Below are 13,077 nucleotides of genomic sequence, written 5' to 3'. Positions count from 1 at the left end.
ACAACAACAGAAGACAGCTCTCCCTTGCTCTGAGGAGATTGTCTTGCAGCTGTTTAAATCTCTTTAGGAATGCAAGTGGTGAGTGCAATCAAAACAAAAGATATTCTTTGTCAGCTTCAAGATTGAATTTCCAAAATACTGGGAAAACATTTTTCAGACTTACAAGGTTCAAGCCTTGGAAGAAAACCTGTTGCAAAAATGGCCATTGTTACATGCCTGAGATTGACAACAGGTAATGTACCTCTGGATGAAATCTGGTGAATTGTGAGACTAATGCAAGCACAAATTATATTCAGATAACAGAGGATTGAAGCTGTCAGACTAGTGAAAGCATGACAATATTCTATCTACAAATCATAAATCTAGGTCATTATAAGATTAGTTGGTGTCAGCCTAAGTAACTGAGGAAGCTTCACTGGCAATTGAAATGGCTCCTTGAGCCATCCTTCCTTGGTGATTTTGTCTTTACAAGCCTGAGGAAGTCAATGCTGGTATACCTGTTTTAAGCTCTCTCTCTCTCTTTGTGTCATTGTAGTACTCTACCAATCATTTACATTTGGCCAATAACTCAATTGTTCCAAAAAGTATTCTAGTGTGGTTTTTGAGTGACTGACATATTGCTCCATTATGTTCTACAACAGTTGGCACTAACTAAGCAGAAACATAATAAAATTTGCCAGCAGATTGCTACTGTGCTGTTGGCTGGATGATTTCAATACATCTTTGGCCAAGTGGGCTGATTGATAATCAACTAATGGCGTCCCCAAGCACATCAGCATGCCAAGGAGCTGATGGATTTGACTGGGGTATTTCTTGAGGTTGACTCAAGAAGAGCCTGGGTGCACTCCATTATGGAAGTATTTGTTTTGATGGAGAGCCAAGTGTACGTTCAAGTGGTTAAAACAATCAATTGAAATGTGTCACAAATACTGTGTTGTGAAGCACAGTTGTTATTAGTGTGATAGCCCACATCCAGTGAGTCTTGTACCAGCAGAAATTTCAGCTGCTTAAACTGGAATCATGTGATTCACAAATTAAATTTGCAAGCAAAATCTAATATCGTAATTTGCATGTTGTAAAAGATCACAATTTAGATGATCAGTTATAAATAAGCCGCCAGATTTTGTACCATTAGGCATTTTAAGTATTTTGTTTTCTGTGGAGGGAGTGGCAATGAAGGAATGGGGATACCAGAACACTAAGAATTAAATGACATTCAACTCAACAGGCAGAGAAAACAAAATGAAGAAGAGAAAAGATTCAAGTAGAGGAGATGGCGTAGATTTTCAATCGCATCTCGAGAAACAAATTTTTTTTTGCAATTTCACAGTTGACCTGTGAACCTCAAGAGTATTTTAGTTTATGGAGTCGCCCAGTTGTTTATTTATTGTGCTCACATAAGAGTAACACATGAGCAGAAGATTTTCCAATTTGTTTTCATTTAATTATCCAAGACAGTTTACATGGAACCGTTTTAATTGTGCTTGATTTTGTTGTTGAAAAGAGATTTTTTGATATTCTGGTCAAGAAGCCAAATTGCGATGAGCTAGGAAGGCAAAAATAGATTGTTCTTTGCATTGCAGCTCAACAATAGATGGTACAGTATATGAAATATCTCATCATGCTCGCTTTTTGCCTCACATGCAGTTAATACTGTTTTGTACTATTGTGACATTTCTATAAGTTATACTGGGCAGAGTATAACAATGAGAAGGCGCAACACAAGGTGAGTGCTTCTAGTTTTAAATAAAGTGTTACGATCTCTATAGAGATAAATAACTTTTAAAAAATTTCTAAATTCCAGTGAATAACTAAAAGGATCACGCAACAAGAATTCAATTTTAATATTTTTGCTGTAACACACAAACTAAAAGCATCATTGACCAAACACTATTTCTTATACTCTGAGCTACAGAAAATTTCCACCATTAAATATTTAATGCAACCAAAAATCTTTCTCTATGGTTATATATTATTCTGTATCTTAAGTAGACCTTTCTTTCTCTAGGCACCAGTCCAACTCCTTTTTCCTTTTTCCTTTTCCAAACAGATACACTCTAATCCCCAAACTGACTTCCATCACATGGATTATGCTGGTGATTCCTTCTTCTAGCCAAGAGAGTGGAACCTTCTAGCTTTATTTAAATCCACATGACCTTGGTTTCTTCAATCCAGCTGCAAGCTCCCACATCCATTTTGTGCAGTGAAGATTGGAGACTTATATCTCTCTCTCTTACTCTGCTCCCTCCCTCTCTCTTTCTATCTCTCTAATTCTTGCAGACTGACCCTGCCTGTGAGGTTCAATTTTTTAAGGAAAGCTCACAGCTTGATTCTACAATTTAAGCCCATCCCAATGGCAACATGAATTACATGAGCCTTGCATTCCAGTAGAAATACTAATTAGCTGTTCTCTAGGCTCCAGAACTCCATTCTATTTGGAATGGAATTAGACTAAAGTATAACTGTTTACAAAAAGTGACATTCCTAACATCTCTGAAGATGAAGAAAATCTGTGACATATTCAAAATGGTGGATGGAACCACATCACCATGTGCAGCAGAAACCATTTTCAGCAAGGAGAAATGGGATGGAAAATAACTCACATGAAGGAAACGCAAACTCAGCAGTTCGATGCCGAGTTCAAACAGACCTCATTTTCGCTAGAGCAAGGGACTTATCCCACAGTGTGTGAGAATGGACATGAATAATCCTGAAGGGCAGAAAAGATCTGTCGAACTCTTATGCTGTCAAGTTATTAAAAAAAAACAGGTTTCCTATGTCTGAGAGTTGAAATAAATCTGATCAAGCTGTTCAAATAGCTGATTGTCGACACAACACTAAGTATTATTATTGTGTTATTAATGCTTGATTACTTTTCAGAACCTTTCATCATCACAGTTGGGGGCTGTTCACAGTTTTATTAAAAGCAGATAGAGGTTAGTAAAGGATTAGATGTCTTTGAGATGGGGTTATTAATATAAATATTTGCTTCCATAAGGGATTAACTACCTGGTGAGATTTGAATGTATTGAACGTGTTTCATGAATGAGAACATTTTTACATATTGAAGTCTGTAATAGGTGCTTAGGACTTTATTTCATTTTGTCTCAGTATGGCTCTTGAGGACTGCCCGTAGTGGAGGCAGGGTGAGTTAACGTGGCGCGTGGAAAGGCAAAGGTCTGTGGTTGTAGTGCATAAGTTGGCACTAAGGGTTATAAGAGGCCATGGGTTAACATGGGGGTATGAGAAAAGTGCATGGGAATGGTTGGCGTCATAAGTTGGCATGTATGAGTATGGGAAGTGGGTGAGGGGATTTGAGGCTTCGAAGGCCTAATGCTGAAGAAGACAACAGGGACACTGTGAATAGCCTTTTCCAGCTGATAATCAGCATCCAAGGCTGGCAGATTGGCCCTCTTCCCTTCTTCCCAGGCCCCCACATCACTATCATCACCTCTCATGAAGATTCAGTCGTGGGGTGTTCTTTTGCAAGGCAGGTGTGGCAAGTTGGGAGATTTCTTGACTCTATCCGTCTTGGGAGTGTAAGTCCAGACCTAACAGTCTATCCACTGTCATCATGCCTACTTGACTGGTACCCCATCCACTCCCTCCACCACCAAGCACAATAGCAGCAGCATGTGCCACCTACAAGATGCACTGCAGGAACCCACCAAGGCTCCTTAGACAGCACCATCCAAACCAATGGTCACTGGAGTCTGAGGGGCAGAGGCAGCAGGTGCACTGTCACCTTGAAGTTCCCCTCCAAACCACTCCTCATCCTGTCTTGGAACTATATCCTTTACTATCACTGGGTCAAAATTCTGGAACTTCCTATCAAACAGCATTGTGGATGTCCCTGCACCATATGGACCGCAGTGGTTGAAGAAAGCAGTTTGCCACCACCTTCTCAGGCAGTTAAGCGTGGAAACAATTGCTGGCCTAGCCAACAAAGCCGACGTCCTTTGAATGAATAAAAAAGAGTGCAGCCCCTCTGGCCATTGCTTACAGTACGAATATCTTGCAACCTGGTTCCCAGTAAGATAACCTGCCACTAGGGCATGTTGTCAGCAGAATTTAGAACAGTTCTTCATGTCTCTATTTTACCCTAACTTAAAGACACAGTCCAGAAATATAACAATCCAATAAGACCTCACATTTATAACATGGGATTTGATAAATTGGAGCTTATTTTGTTGGCAGAATAAGAGGGATGGCCAGCTCAGGTATTCAAGTCGCTCAAGGGTTGAATTGTGAGAGCGTTTCCATGGTTGATGAAGTAACAAAGACAGAAATTTAAGATGCTTACAAAGAATCAAAGTAGAGGTTTTCGCATAGAGTGGTTAGAATGTAGAATTTTCTGTTGCAAACTGCTATTGAAGCAGAATCTGTTCGTTATTTTAGATTCTGTATCCAAACCTTTTCCCCAACACTAAGAAACTCAATGTTTAGAAAGTGGTAAGAAGAGGTATTGAGATCAGGTACTTTTTTTTAAAAACCTGTCAAGCACTTTGAAAGCCAGACACTGGATTCACACGAGTGTTTCCATGCTGAAGAGGTGCATGACCAACAATCATAAAAACATAAGAAATAGGAGCAGGAGTAGGCCATCCAGCCCCTCGAGCCTGCCCCGCCATTCAATAAGATCACGGCTGATCTGAAGTGGATCAGTTCCACTTTCCCACTTTCTCCCTATAACCCTTAATTCCCCTGTCTGTCAAAAACCTATCTACCCGTGACTTAAATATATTTAGCGAGGTAGCCTCCACCACTTCAACGGGCAGAGAATTCCAGAGATTCACCACCCTTTGAGTGAAGAAGTTCCTCCTCAACTCTGATCTAAACTGCCCCCGCCCTTATCTTGAGGCTGTGCCCCCTAGTCCTGCTATCCTTTCTAAGCGGGAAGAATCTCTGTACCTCTACCCTATCCATCCCTTTGCTTTGCTCTGGAGGTTTATCAGGCCGAGCCTCCACGTGGTGAACCAATGTCATTGCACCTTGATGCAGTGCCTATGTCACTGACCCACAGCAAAACACAACAAGGGTTCCCAGGATAGTGGCTTTTCTTCGTTAAAAGGGAACAGATGTGAGGGAAGAAGGTGCTGGAACCTCCCAGTGAGTAAGCATAACTGAGAAATTTACAATAATAAAAGCAAAACACGGTGGGAATATTCAGCAAGTCAGGTTGCCCCTGTGGAGGAGAACAAGGGTTAATTTTTCAGGACAATAATCTTTCTTCAGAACTGGTGTCAGAGAATGGATTGGGTTTGTATTGGAGAAATAAGCTTGCTCATGATCTGTTCTCTAAATAGCACCAATGACTCTGCACATACAGCTGCATGTGCTTGCCTTGTTGGACGATGTGGCATATGAAAGAGTGGGATTGGGAAGGATAAACTTGCCTTGTGTTTCCTGCCAGTTCATTCCCTGAGTGCTTTTATGCTATAATTATTATTACAGTAGAAAAAAAACACAAAGGTGACTGTGTGAAGTGTTCCTATTCTCAGTATTTGAATTGTGGAAGATACCAACAATGCAATTGTAATTCCAGACCTTCAAAACTTAGGCTGTGCCTGGGGAGAATGGTTTGGGCAGCGCAGCACAGTGAAATGGTGGTAGATGCAGATCTCACTGGTGGTATGAGTAATTTTATATGATGAATTAGTACTACAAACCATTCCCTCATACTGGATTATGAGGGCCTTTTTTCCCTTCAGAATTTATTTGAGAGTTAAATCTCCTAGTGTGTAGCTTTGTGCATTGGGAACACAGATTAGAAATTTGACTGTGAAGAGCAACAGGAACAATTAGACTGATTTTTCATCCAGTCTCCTTTGGCTCGATTTTCATTGAATCTTCTATGCATATTCATTAAAGCAAGCATGCAATAATATATTTGCAACGTCATCCTCTCACCCCTCCGGGATCTGAATTTGAATCCAATTTGAACTTGAGATGAAAGACTTCCCTTCGTGGTCATGCTGTGGTGGGTACTGTTCTGAAGCTAATGTTATTGGGCAGCAGAAATGGCCTCAATGCAGCACCCAGCTGTGCTGAACCCCAGCTCCGTTTACATAAAAGCCACATGGTTATACAAGTGGAAATGTGTTCCACTCAACACCGTTGATATTCCTTCCTTCCAGAGCAAAAAAAGTCTGCATGTGGCCCGGATGTTCTAGTCTTCATATGCTTGTGCCCTGGTGATGTCCCGGAACGTGTACCAGGGGACTGCTAGGAAGTCCCTTATGGTCTACTTCTATATCTTATGGTCTAACTCTCCTCTGACCCTCCCCCATTACCCTGACTCTTCCCTCTCCCACCCTCCCCAAACCCTCCAACTGTCCCTCCAGGCCCACTGACTCTATCCTTGTCTGTCCAACCCCTCCTCCAACCCTTCGACACTCACCCTGACTCTCCCTCCAACTCTCCTAACCTTCCAAACTCTCCCAATCCAAATTGAGCCCACTCACCATTCTACCCATCCTGTCAACGTACCTGACCAATCACCCTACCACCCTGTCACGCAACCGTTCTACCCACTCACCGCTCTCTCATTCATTGACTAACAAAGAACAATACAGCGCAGGAACAGGCCCTTTGGTCCTCCAAGCCTGCACTGATCATATGTTCCTAATTAGACCATCCGTTTGTATCCCTCTATTCCCAGTCTGTTCATGTGGCTATCTAGATAAGCCTAGATAAGTGACACATTGCTAAACTAGTTAGATGTCCCAAAGCTTTTCACTGTGTAGCTAATGAAGATTTACTAAAATACAGCAGCTAGTGTCATAAAAAGGCAGTGTGGCTCCCTTCCCTCAATAATCCTGCCCCTGAGGAAGGACTCCCAGAATAGGTTTGCTCCATATTTCTGAAGTGGCTTGATTCAGAAGTCTGGATGAGAAGTGTGGAGCTCTGACACTATATAAAATAAATAGGAGTTGTGTGGCAACCTAACAGTGATTGGCACTCCTTGGATGATTTGGCCCATTTCTTGGAACTGAATTCGTTTTTTTTAATGTTTGTTCATGGCATGTGGCAGCTTCATTGTCCATTTCTAATTGCCCTTGAGAAGGTGACTTCTTGAACCACTGTGCTCCATGTGCAGTAGTATACCCAAAGTACTGTTAAGAAAAGAATTCCAGGTTGACACGTCATTTTCAGGTATGCATCTGAAATGCCCTCCTGGACTCTTCATTGAACCAGGGTTGAACCTCAGGCTCGATGGTAATGATAGGGTGAGGTATATGCCAGGCCATACAGTTACTGATTGTGATTATATACAATTCCACTGCTGCTGATGGCCTACAAGGTCTTTATGGATGTCCAGTTTTGAGTTGCTACATCTGTTTGAAATCTATCCAATTTAGCACAGTGTTCTTGCCAAACAACATGATGGAGGGTATCCTCAATGTGAAGATGAGACTTGATGTGCGGTGGTCACCACCTACCTACATTGTCTGCATCTTTTTGTAAGGTTACATTGGTGAGGGTGAGAGTATGTTTTTAGCTCTCTTTAATTTCCTCTCCATCTGATGCAGACCCAGTCTATCTCATTTAGGACTCGACCAGCACAGCTAGTAATGGTGCTACTGAACCACTGCTGGTGATGTACATGAAAATCGCCCACCCAAGTACATTCTTTGCCCTTGCCACCCTCAGTGCTTCTTCCAAGTGATATTCAGCATGGAAGAACACTGATTCATCAGCTGAGAGGCAATGTTAGATGATAACTAGCAGGAGGTATTGTTACCCTTGTTTGTCTTGATGCCATGAGAATACATCAGGTCTAGAATTGATGTTGAGCTCTCCCAGGACAGCAGAAAGTAATTGCCTTGCTACTTTGAAGATTAGTTGACTTCTTGGTTTTCTAACCTTGAATTATACATACTTTCTTCACTCTCTCCATTTGCAAGTACTAATTTTATTTGTTAAATCACTAATTCCATGTTTCCGATAAGCCACATTCAAATGAACTTGAGGTCAGAGACAAGACTGCACCAGTGTACTCCATGTTCTCTGATATGGGTTTCCTTGTGGCTTCCTGGAGAGAGCAGGGATTGAATTTTCCCCCTTTCTTGTGCTTAAGTTATAGTGAAACATTTGTTTTCCTATTTGATCCACTTGATTATATGTGCCAAGGCCACCACTAATAGTTTCTTCGTGTGCTGGCGATGTTATCAATTGTAATTTTGGTCTTGATCCAAGTGGGAATATCAAAAATGATCTGTACTGGTCTGAGATGTAAAACAGAACATTTCATACTACTGTATATTCAGGCACAGTCATCAAATCTGAAGGCACAGAGTTACATGTGGAGCATACATTATACAGGGAATCAAAGTCAAATCACTTAAACATGAGGAACTGTCAGCTGAAAATCTGAAGATGCTTGGTTGTAAATTTACCAAGTTGCTAATTTTAAAAAATAGTAACTGAATTGTAACATCTCAATGATGAAACATTACTGTTCATAAAGGTTACACCTGGTTAGTCTTCACATTTTAATTGGCCTGCAGTAACTTTAAACAGATAATTGAACAGTCATAGCAACTTGCATTTAAATAGTGCCTTGAAAATAGTAAAACACTCCAAGATGCTTCACAGGAGCATTATTGAACAAAATATGATACTAGGCCATATGGGGAGATGTAATGGTTGATGACCAAAAACTTGGTTATAGAGTTATGTTTTGAGAAGTGTCTTAAAGGAGAAAAAAGGGGTAGAGAAGTGAAAATATTTTGGGGGGAATTTCAGAGCTTTGGGCCTTGGCAGCTGAATTCTATAGCTCTTTGGGCTGAAGGAATCAGGGAATATATGGGGGGAGGGGGGAAATCAGGAAACTGAATTCGTGGATCGGCCGTGATCAAAATGAATGGTGGAGCAGGTTCAAAGGGCCAAATGGCCTACTCCTGCTTCTTGTTTCTATTTCTATGGGACACATTTGATGGTGCAATTAAAATCAGAAAGGCTTAAAAGGCCAGAATTGGAGGAGGGTTGTAGAGATGGACGAAATTGCAGAGATAATGAGGGGTGAGACCATAAAGCGATTCAAAAACAAGGACGATAATTTTAAAATTGGAATGTTACTTAACTGGGAAGCACTGTGGGTCAGCTGGTGCCATGATAATGAGTAAACAGTACTTGGTGCAAGTGAGGACATGGATAGTGTAGTTTTAGTGGCCAGGGTTTTTTGGGGGTAGAACATAGGAGATCAGCTCGGAGTATGTTAGAATTGTCAAGTCTTGAGGCCAATAAAATAATTGGTTGAAGATGTCAGCAGCAGATGAGCTGAAGCAAGGGCAGACTCAGGTGATATTATTGAGTTGGAAACACATGGTCTTAGTGATGGTCCGAAGGTCAACTCAGGATCAAGTATCACACCAAAGTTGCAAACAGACTGGTTCAACCTCAGACAGATGCCAGGAGAGGACAGGAGTCATTGGCTAGGAAACAGTGTTAGGGGGCCACCCATTATTTAATTGGAGGACATTTTTGCTCACTCAGTAATGGATATTGGATAAGCAGTATGACAATTTGGATACAGTGGAAGGAGAGGTCAAAAAATATTTGTGGTGAAGTAGCTTTCGTTGTTTTCAACATAACACATGGAAACAGGCATTGCTTTTTCAAATAGTGTCATTAAAGGGCAACATATGTATAAGAAATAGGAGGGGGTTAAAGATAGACCCTTGGGGGAAACTAGAAATAATAATATTGGAGGCAAAAGGCAGCTCAACACCACCTTCTCAACAGCATTTAGGGATGGACAACTCATGGGATGTGACGCTCACAACCCATAAATGAATTAAAAAGAAGTTGATTCTCTGGTTACGACTAGATAACTAAGGATGGAATCTGACAAGTGTAATCCTACCCAGCCTTTGACCCTCATGCATATGTTAAATCTCAATGACAGGCACCCTGTATACATTTATCATCAGTGTACAGTTTGTTTTATTTCCTCGCTTCGCCCTGCAGTACACCCATCACCCTCATTTTCTGAAAAATTGCAAACATATAGAACATAGAACATAGAACATAGAACATTACAGCGCGGAACAGGCCCTTCGGCCCACAATGTTGCGCCGACCAGTCTTATTTTTAAAAAAAAAACATTGACCCACTAATCTAAACCACTCCTTTTTCGTCCATAAACCTATCCACCAATCTCTTAAACGCCCCCAAACTAGGCGCATTTACAACTGCAGCAGGCAGGGCATTCCAGTCCCTCACCACCCTCTGGGTAAAGAACCTGCCCCTGACATCCGTCCTATAACTACCCCCCCTTAATTTAAAGCCATGCCCCCTCGTGCTAGATTTCTCCATCCGAGGAAACAGGCTATCACCATCCACCCTATCTAAACCTCTAATCATCTTATATGTTTCTATAAGATCCCCTCTTAGCCGCCTTCTTTCCAGTGAAAACAACCCCAAATCCCTCAGTCTCTCCTCATAGGACCTCCCCTGCATACCAGGCAACATCCTGGTAAACCTCCTCTGCACCCTCTCCAAAGCCTCCACATCCTTCCTGTAATGTGGGGACCAGAACTGCACACAGTACTCCAAGTGCGGCCGCACCAGAGTTGTGTACAGTTGCAACATGACGCTGCGACTCCTAAATTCAATCCCCCTACCAATAAACGCCAAGACACCGTATGCCTTCTTAACAACCTTATCTACTTGATTCCCAACTTTCAGGGATCTATGTACACATACACCTAGATCCCTCTGCTCCTCCACTCTATTCAAAGTCCTCCCGTTAGCCCTATACTCAACACATCTGTTATTCCTACCGAAATGGATTACCTCACACTTCTCCGCATTAAACTCCATCCGCCACCTCGCGGCCCAGCTCTGCAACCTGTCCAAGTCACCCTGCAAACTTCGACACCCTTCCTCACAATCTACCACACCTCCGACTTTGGTGTCATCAGCAAACTTACTAATCCACCCAACTATACCCTCATCCAGATCATTAATAAAGATTACGAACAGCAGTGGCCCCAAAACAGATCCCTGAGGCACACCACTCGTAACCGAACTCCATGATGAATAATTACCATCAACCACCACCCTCTGTCTCCTATCTGCTAACCAATTCCTGATCCAAGTACCTAAATTACCACCAATCCCATACATCTGCATTTTCTGCAGAAGCATACCATGGTGAACCTTATGCTGGATGTTGTCTGATTTTGTGTTAAGTTTTGATTTTTCTATAGCTGTTCACTAAAGAATCAAGTGCTCGTGATGAGAGAGCATGTTTATTGAACTCTTTGATAACTCTGAGTTGCTCCAATTCTGCCTCTCGGCCATCCCCACATCTTGCACCCCACCATAGCCATTAAATCTCCACTCTATCTCCTTGTTTCCTCCTTTAAGATGCTGCTGAAAACTTCCCTCTGTGATCAAATGCTTGGTTACCCATCCTAACATCTTCGTTGGCTCACTGTCAGTTTTCTTCTGTGATTGCACTGCTGTGAAACACCTATGGGCTCTTTACTGTGCTAAAGGTGCTGGATAAATGCCAGTTGAATATACTGTCATTATGAGGACCCCCCTTTGAAGTGAGTAGCTCTTTGGAAATCCACCCAGATATAAAAATCTGGGATAGGGAGCAACATTTCTAATGGATTGCACTGATTTTTAAAATGGGCTGTGATAATGAGGGTATTTAAAACCAAAAAAAAGTTTGAATGTGCAGAGAAACTGTTTGTTTCCACTAAGAGCAACTTTTTGTGAATGTTAAGATTCACTCTGTCCCTGCTTGGTTTCCTGCAGTTCATTTAGTTTTCTGTCTGTCACATGATATCACACTACATCTAGTGCTTTTTAAAGATCATTTGATTTACTGGAGTGTGAAAGAAAGAGAGAAACTGCTGAACATTCAAGAAAAACTTGCAAGAAGATCAGTTACGATGGAAGTAATGGGAGTCCAGCCGCTCTCCAGCTACTGTGGCTAATCCATTACAAATGTGGTTAGCCTGAAAGCTATTCTGAAATAGCACAAGAGACCAGCATCTTCAGTAAAGAACTCATCAACTTTGAAACCATCTTTATTATTGCTCTTCCAACATTATGTGCTTGTGACAGAACTGTCAGGACTCATCAAGGCATGTTTTGATGAGGATATTGTGATTCTGCAGTGGGGTATAGATAGACTTGGGTGAAAACCTAGCAAATGGAGTTCAGTATGGGGAAGCGTGAGTTCATGCATTTGGGTAGGAGGAACCAAAAGGCAGCTTATTATCTAAATGGAGAGAGACTGCAGGTGAGTGAAGTGCAGAGGAATTTCGGTGTTCTAGTGCATGAATCACAAAAAGCTAGCAGGCGGGTCCAACAAGTAGTTTGAAGGCAAATGGCATTTTGGCCTTTATTGCAAAGGGGTTGGAGTTTAAAAATAAGCAGTTGTTGTTGACGCCTCACCTGAAATACCACATACAGTTTTGGTCGCCTTACCTAAAAATGGATATAGTAACATTTGAGGCAATCCAAGGGAGATTCACCAGGCTAATTCCTGTGATGAGAGAGTCGGTCTAACAAGAAAGACTAAATAGTCTGGGTGTGTACTCCTTGGAGTTGAGAAAAGTGAGGGGTGACCTTACTGAAATATACAAGATCCTGAGGGGTCTTGACAAGATAGATGGTGAGACGTTTGCACAAGTGGGACAGTCTCAAACAAGAGGGCGTAGCTACAAGATAAAGAGCCGGTCATTTAAAACTGAGTTGTGTAGAAATTTCTTCTGACGGAGAGTGATAGATCTCTGGAATTCTGTAGCGCAAACGGTGGTGGAGGCTGGATAATTAGAAACATTTAAAGTGGAGGTGGATAAATATTTTATAGATCGAGGGGTAGAGGGCTATGGGGAAATGGCACAGGAAAGGCGTGGAAGCTGGCATAGATCAGCCATGATTGTATTGAATGGCAGAGCAGGCTTGAAGGGCCTGGTGGCCCACTCCTGCTTCTATTTCTTGTCTTCTTCTTGTGTAACACATCACAAACACTGGAGGCCTCGTGGCACAATGGTCACATCACTACCTCCGGACCAGAAGCTCCTGGTTCGTGTCCACTGCCAGGACTTG

At 41.9% G+C, this 13,077-nt stretch overlaps 1 protein-coding gene across 3 annotated transcripts in view; it reads left to right on the top strand.

Moving 5' to 3' along the window:
* The window catches only part of LOC145346438 (transcriptional activator GLI3-like), a 350,295-nt gene that overhangs the window by 252,839 nt on the left and 84,379 nt on the right, over positions 1–13,077 (top strand). The window lies entirely within an intron of this gene.

This window comes from Carcharhinus amblyrhynchos, chromosome 8 (assembly GCF_965287045.1).
Source record: "Carcharhinus amblyrhynchos chromosome 8, sCarAmb.v2.hapA, whole genome shotgun sequence".
In the NCBI taxonomy this organism is placed as follows: Eukaryota; Metazoa; Chordata; class Chondrichthyes; order Carcharhiniformes; family Carcharhinidae; genus Carcharhinus; species Carcharhinus amblyrhynchos.
Note: the sequence above shows the minus strand (reverse complement) of the source record. Positions and strands in the feature narration are given on the sequence as shown.